Source organism: Thalia democratica, chromosome 5 (genome assembly GCF_965202585.1).
Source record: "Thalia democratica chromosome 5, ktThaDemo2.hap1.1, whole genome shotgun sequence".
In the NCBI taxonomy this organism is placed as follows: Eukaryota; Metazoa; Chordata; class Thaliacea; order Salpida; family Salpidae; genus Thalia; species Thalia democratica.
In genome coordinates, this window is record NC_139169.1 from 60,871,515 (window position 1) to 60,878,238 (window position 6,724).

General features: G+C 27.4%; 2 non-coding genes across 2 annotated transcripts; both read right to left on the reverse strand.

Annotated features, from left to right (window-relative positions):
* Positions 1–129: 129 nt before the first annotated feature.
* On the reverse strand, positions 130–294 carry LOC145837353 (U1 spliceosomal RNA). The gene has a single exon (XR_014369988.1). It is a non-coding gene; the product is annotated as a U1 spliceosomal RNA (small nuclear RNA).
* A 1,549-nt stretch (positions 295–1,843) lies between these two features.
* Positions 1,844–2,007, reverse strand: LOC145837365 (U1 spliceosomal RNA). Its single transcript, XR_014369999.1, has one exon. It is a non-coding gene; the product is annotated as a U1 spliceosomal RNA (small nuclear RNA).
* Between the last annotated feature and the right edge of the window lie 4,717 nt (positions 2,008–6,724).

A 6,724-nucleotide genomic window follows, 5' to 3' on the forward strand; every position in this document is an offset into this window, starting at 1 on the left:
AGTTCAATATTTTGCTGACTAAGCATTTGCAGGTTTTTTAAGCTATCAAAAATATCATAGCTTTCTTATATGATTTTCTTAAGTTTTTAATTAGTTAATAAACGTTTTATAACATTTTCAGCTTAATTTTAGGGGATAGCGCGAACGCATCTTCCCCTTGTGAAAAATGACACGGCCGACTTACCCAATTTTGAGTAATCGCAGAGGTCAGTTGTCATCAGTGTGCAATGATGAAACCTCTCCCTGGGTCAACAGCCTGCCTGATCGCTGTTAAGACCCCCGTCAGGTTAGTTTAATAAAGAGTTGAACAATCTGATTCTAATCAAAACAGTGCAGCATACTGTTTTTGTTTGCGCTATTGTGACGTCACAATAAGTGAAGTTATTAAAAAAATGAGAGTATGAAAAGTTTTATACAATACATTAATATAACTTAAAATATCATTATCATACTAGTAAGCAATAAAAATTAACAATTGTTGCTGCTTATTCAATCGAGTTTTATTCTGTTTGCTTTATTAATTTCATGCTAAGTGTTCTCCTAAAAAATTAGGAGCAAATGTAAAAACAAAATGGTTTCTGGCAACTCTAGTCACTAACTTCGCTTTATTATTATTTTATTTCATGCAAAGTTGACAATAAATTTTTATTTAAAATTATTTTGTGATTTAATATTTATAACAGAAGTTTTTTAAGCTTTTCTTAGTTAATTTGACTGCTACGTTTTGAGGTTTTAAACTTTTTTTCTTGTTTATAAAACATTATATAATGTATTTGATAAGTAGGTAGTGATAACACTAAATATTATGTATACTTTAATCCTTAATCCTGACAAACTAAACTTATTAAATTTGTATTGTTACATTTTATAAAACATGTTATGCTTTGTAACATTTCAAATGGTACAAAAATATTTAAACATTTTCAACTCATTTTCAACGGAAATTGCTTAAACAAAAGATTAAAGTATGAAAAAGTAATAACCAATATTTTTTGTAGCAATCAATAACTTAATACTCATATTTAACTTCCTAGACTTAATTCAGTTATTATAACTAAGTATTTTAAAAACTCATGTATTTTTTAGTTCACAAAATCGCATTTATTGTTTTTCTTATATAGTTTTTGAAAGTTAAATCTGAAAGTTATCATAAATACACTATTTTAAACAGAGGTCGTCAGTTATTTGGTGATCAATGGCTAAATTATTAGAAATAAGTTTAGTATAATACTTTATCTACTCTAAATACTTATTTGTGTAAGTACTTTTTCGTTTTCTAGTTGCTGTTTTACCTTTGATGAGCCGCATTCCATTTAAATAAAACCATACTCTTGGGCCACACTTCTACCCTGCCGCAGTTGCCGATCCTAGATATAAATATCTAAAATAAACTTAAATCCTTTACAAAAATAATAGTGATTGTCTTTTTAAATAAGCTAAAATGTATTTACTTTTAGTATTTTATTTAAACTTAATTAGTTTTAAATAAACAAGAGCTATATAAAATAAGAATGATGTTATATTATGTATCAAATTGTCACCAATAGTAGATTGTAGTTTTTATTATTTGAAACAGTGTGTTTAAACATTGCTACCAGTTTAAAAATTCTAAAGTTAGTTTTTATTCTACTTACATGATTTTATTTTGCTTTACTAATGTAATAGAATTATTCAAATACAACAAAAATAAGTTTTCAAAGACATTATCATTACAAAGTAACCACTTGCTTAACACTATTGCTTACAGGTAATCTAACCTTTTAGAACGATTTTGTATTTAAAAATATTCTTTTTTTACTTTAAATGTACTCTTTAGATTTATAATTAGTTTAACTTCTAAAAGAGGGGACTGCGCGGACGCAAGATCCCCGTGGGAGAAATTGTACGGCCGAGTTGTTCACATTTGGAACAATCGCAGAGGTTAGTTTCATCAATGTGCAATGATGAAACTTCGCCCTGAGTCAACAGCCTGCCTGATCGCTGTTAAGACTCCCGTTAGAACAGAAAACTAACTGTAAAGAATTTAGATGTTATTCAACCAATTGACATCTAGTTCTAAATTGTTTTAGATGTGTTTTGACATCATGATGTAAGATAATTCAAATGAAAAAGTTTTTTGAAGCCCTTTTTATTTGTATAAACTTTGAAATCTTATTTAGAATCAAAACATAATTTTAATTTCAAAAACTCATAAAAATTTTATGTAGAATTATGTTTAAAATACGTAATTTATCATAAAAATACAAAACATGTTTTTTGGCGTAAAAGTTATTGTGAAACAAAATAGACGTGTGGCTACATGAGGTTATTGTTTTTATAAACGATCAAGTATCAGGCTGGAAATTTTGTTTTACAATTTAGACAAAATCTATTATTTTTATAATTATAGTTGGTCATATAACCTTATATTATAACTAACTTTTGAGATTTTTTATAATTTAGTTTAAAATTATTTGCTTAACTTATAACAGTTTAACTTAAAAACTTATATGTAAAGTGTTTGTATTTCGATATTTATTTTTTTTTTAAAGCAGTTCAAAAGTACTACTATCTTTGAAGTTTATCTTTCATAAAAAAATAGAGTTGAAAACTAAACGAAAGTTCCTAGAGTATTAAGAGTGAGTACATTATAATTAACAAATAGATAGTAGAATTTTCGATAAATTAAAAATTATAAATATTTTGATAAGTCACTAGCTGTAACAAAACTATAGTGAACAACTCGGCCGCACAATTTTTCACCTGGGGAAGATGCGTTCGCGCTCTTCCCCAAATTTTAAATAGAAAATTAAGAAACTGATTGACCACTTCCAAAAAACAATATAAGAAATTTATGATGTTTTTGGTAGCTTTAAAAACCTGCAAATGCTTAGTCAGCAAAATTTTGAAATTGTTTTTTTTTTAATCCGTACCTTATCCTTAACCCACCTTACCCAAACAAATAAAAAATAAATTAAAAAAAAAACTTTTGATTATTGTTTTAAGATCAAGAAAAAAAAGAATGCTTACTCAGCATTTGCAGGTTTTTTTTAAGCTAACCTGTTTTTTAGCCATCAACAAAAATTAAATCTCAAAATTAATATATCTATTGCATAAAGAAAACCACCTTTCGTCGAGATATTTATTATTAAGCTTAATAACTATTATATTATTACTACTAAGTTAGTAGTTCTAACTGCAGATCATTTACTAACTACTAACTTTAAGTATTTTTTTGGAAAAAAATTGTATTTTAATGAAAAACTCTTTGTCTTTCAATTGCTATGTAGGTTTGTATTGAGTTCATGTGCTTTGCTTTAACAATCTATAGTTAGTTTTGAATTTTGAGACTGTAAAATAATAAAACTAACCAATAAAGTTCATTATTGACATACATTTTATTTTATCTTCTTTGATGTTAAGGAAGGGTCAAATGTGCATGAAGAAACTTTTGTACGAGGGACCACTTTTGCACGAAGAGCATTTCTAAAAAAGAGTAAAAAAATAGAGTAAACTGAAAACAAAAAAATCATCAAATAAAGGGAAGAATTTTTGTCAACGAAGGGACATTTTTGCACAAAGAGACATTTTTGCACAAAAACATTTTTCCTCGGTTCAAAGATTTTTTTTTTTCACTGTTTCCCCTAACCCTTACCTTCAGTGGGTAACTTAACTTTTTGAACTTTTCGTTTTCTATTAATTTATTTTTTTGCTTTTTGTTATACTTAAAAAAAATTTTTACTCCCGTCCAAAAACAAAAGTGACCCTCCGTGCAAACGTCCCTTCGTGCAAATGTATCTTCGTGCATATTTGACCTGTTCTCATGAATGACCTCTAATCGGAGGATAATATTAGTTAAAATTCAAGAAAATTTGTTTGACGAATACATGTAACACAATGCAAATTTATACCTATTATTTAGGAAATTATGAAATCAATTTTTAGTCTCAGGTCAATTCATTTAGTCATTATGACATCACGAAAAGTCGTTTTTACTTTATTACCATTGTTTTAAAAAAGTGGTATCACTTATGCTAATAAAAGTTTGTACACCTACTAATGATGACCCGCATAGAATTACTTATAACTTATGAGTCGATCGTTTAAGTAATCACTATTTCATTAATTAAATTAATAAAACTAACAAACATTAAATTTAACACGATTCGGTTTTTCTGAAAAAAAAGGGCTCTAAAAAATACCACAAGTCATTATGGTAATCACTTAACTCTATAGGTAAATGATAAAAAAATAGTTAATAGAAACGTATATAATTTTATAAAGTGTACAAAACATTTTAAATTAGTTAAAGTTAAATTTATTTAGACATATAATTAAAACAAAACATAAAATGTCGAAAAATCTATAAATATCTAATAAGAACCCAAAAACCAACTAACCTAAAGTATTACACTAAGTAATCATAAAATTTTATACAGAATTTTTATATAAACATTTATTATTAACTTTGTTAAGTTACAACGTATCATAAAAAAAACTATTAAAGATTGCAAACTACTTAGTGTAACATACTAATACTACTTAGTTACTTTGCATATATACTATTATAGTTATTTAGTCGGATTTTATACATTTTCCTAAATATTACCGGTATTTATACAAACAACCACAAAACTAGTAAACATTTTTGGTGAAGACTTCTCAAAAAATTAACTGAAAAACATTGTATCAGTAGCATGCAATAAAAAATTTTGAGCCAACTCGATTCACATAAAATGTGACAATCTATAATCTTAAAAAAAAAGTGTTCTAGTTTTTTTTTTAATGAAAAGTAAGTTAAGAGAATCTTAAAAAAACTAAGCAACCTATATTAATTCATAACACATACCTATATTTCCAAGTCAAATTAAAAAAGAGTTTTTAGAAATCCAGTTTAGGAAACTTGTTAACATAATCTAAATTGTGTTGTTCCACAAAGAGATTCTTTTGACCATTTTTCTGTATCTACATCGTAACACCAAACTGCTGTTCTATTTATTGAAAATATAACAATTTTGTTCCCCAGAGGTTCAGCTCCACTATGGTTGCCAAAAAGGTGTTCACTATTGATAGCTACAAATTTATTAGAAGTTGAATCATAAACCTCAACGATATTTTCATATCCTCCAATGGCAAACAATTTGTTTTTTATAGCAATTAATCTGTGACCAAAAGTTATTTTTCTCATACTTGGCATATATGACCATTCATCAGATATGTGGTCATATGACTCAACAGTGTTTAAATTAGTATTAAGACCCCGTCCACCAGCAACAACTATTCTTCCTTCAAATGCCGTACAAGCTGCATTTAATCTTACTTCTTTCATGTTTGCTGCATGTGTTGTTATTTGTATCAAGATATCTGCAAGTTGACATTCGTTTATGCTGTAAGTAACCACCAAAAAAATATATTTTATCAATAAAGCCACAAGCGCAATAACATTCATAGTCATCAAGCATTTTTCCTACGGATTCCAGGGAATCATTTACAATTGAGTACTTTTCAACCTTATTAAATCTACGAAACTTTTCATAAAGACAGTTGAACAAATATATATATGACCTTTTAAATAAATTACTGGCGTGCAACCGTGATCGAGACAACGATTGTTTGTCAATGAGGAAACTTTTTTAGATGCTATTAAACTTTTCCCATCTATTTTATTGACAAAACTCAGATTAAGTTCAGTCGACACGAAATCACTTTCACAAAATAAAATGTCAAAGTCGTTATGCATACAATATCTAGTACTAACCTCTATTGTACTTTTATGACTTTGTTTGATTGTAAAACTTTTTTATTTCGAATTAAAACTTCTTTTATTACTCCCTGACATTCTTCGGCAAGAACAACATAAAGAATTAGACAAGAATCACAAGAATTTGTAAACAACACTTTAAAGCATAATTAGACAATAAAGAGAGTCGGACTGTTTTTAATAGCTCTTTTGAATACTTCTGTCTTTCGTTATACTTATAGCTTATCCAAGCATCCGCAGCAATTGATAATTTGATTTATTAGTTTATGTTGTGCAGTATTTTATCATCTTTTCGTGTCGCAATTTCATTGTAAATATTATCATTATCACAGATTCGAACTAAGTTTAGATTAGTATAAGTAACTGATTTATTAAACCTTTAGTAAATAGTAAGTAATTCATATTAGTTTATTTAAGTCACTATAATTTAAGCGTTATCTTGGGGCATCTACTATACAAGTTAAAACGCACGTTGCGTTATAAATCAGGCCCATAATATTGTATAAGTAGAGGCCCTAGTAGAGGTTAGCGACAAAAGTACAAAAGTACATGTATGTTAAAGTTATCTTTCAGGAGTACAAAATGAATAATAAAAACTGAGAAAGCAGGGTCTTTTTAAAGCTAAGAAATTGAAAAAAAAATTCGTGCAAAAGTATACGTTTCTGTAGATTTGCAGTACCGTACCAAGCTACGTGCCTGAAATGGTGTAATTGAAAATTAATTTGCAAATTTTGTTTTAATTACTAATCCTTTTTTTTTTGCTTTTTACATATTACTTACCTATTTTATGAACAACTCATATTTCTTATTTACGTGAATAAAACAAATTGGGATAAATATTTAAGTCAATTTTAGTCTTTTCAATTTTTGGCGTAGTATATAAATAAAGAGCAAAAATTTAAGTCTGCAGCAAGAATTCTATATTTGTGTGACTTACACCACAACTCATAATCAATTGATAAATTAACGTGAACAAAAAGTTAG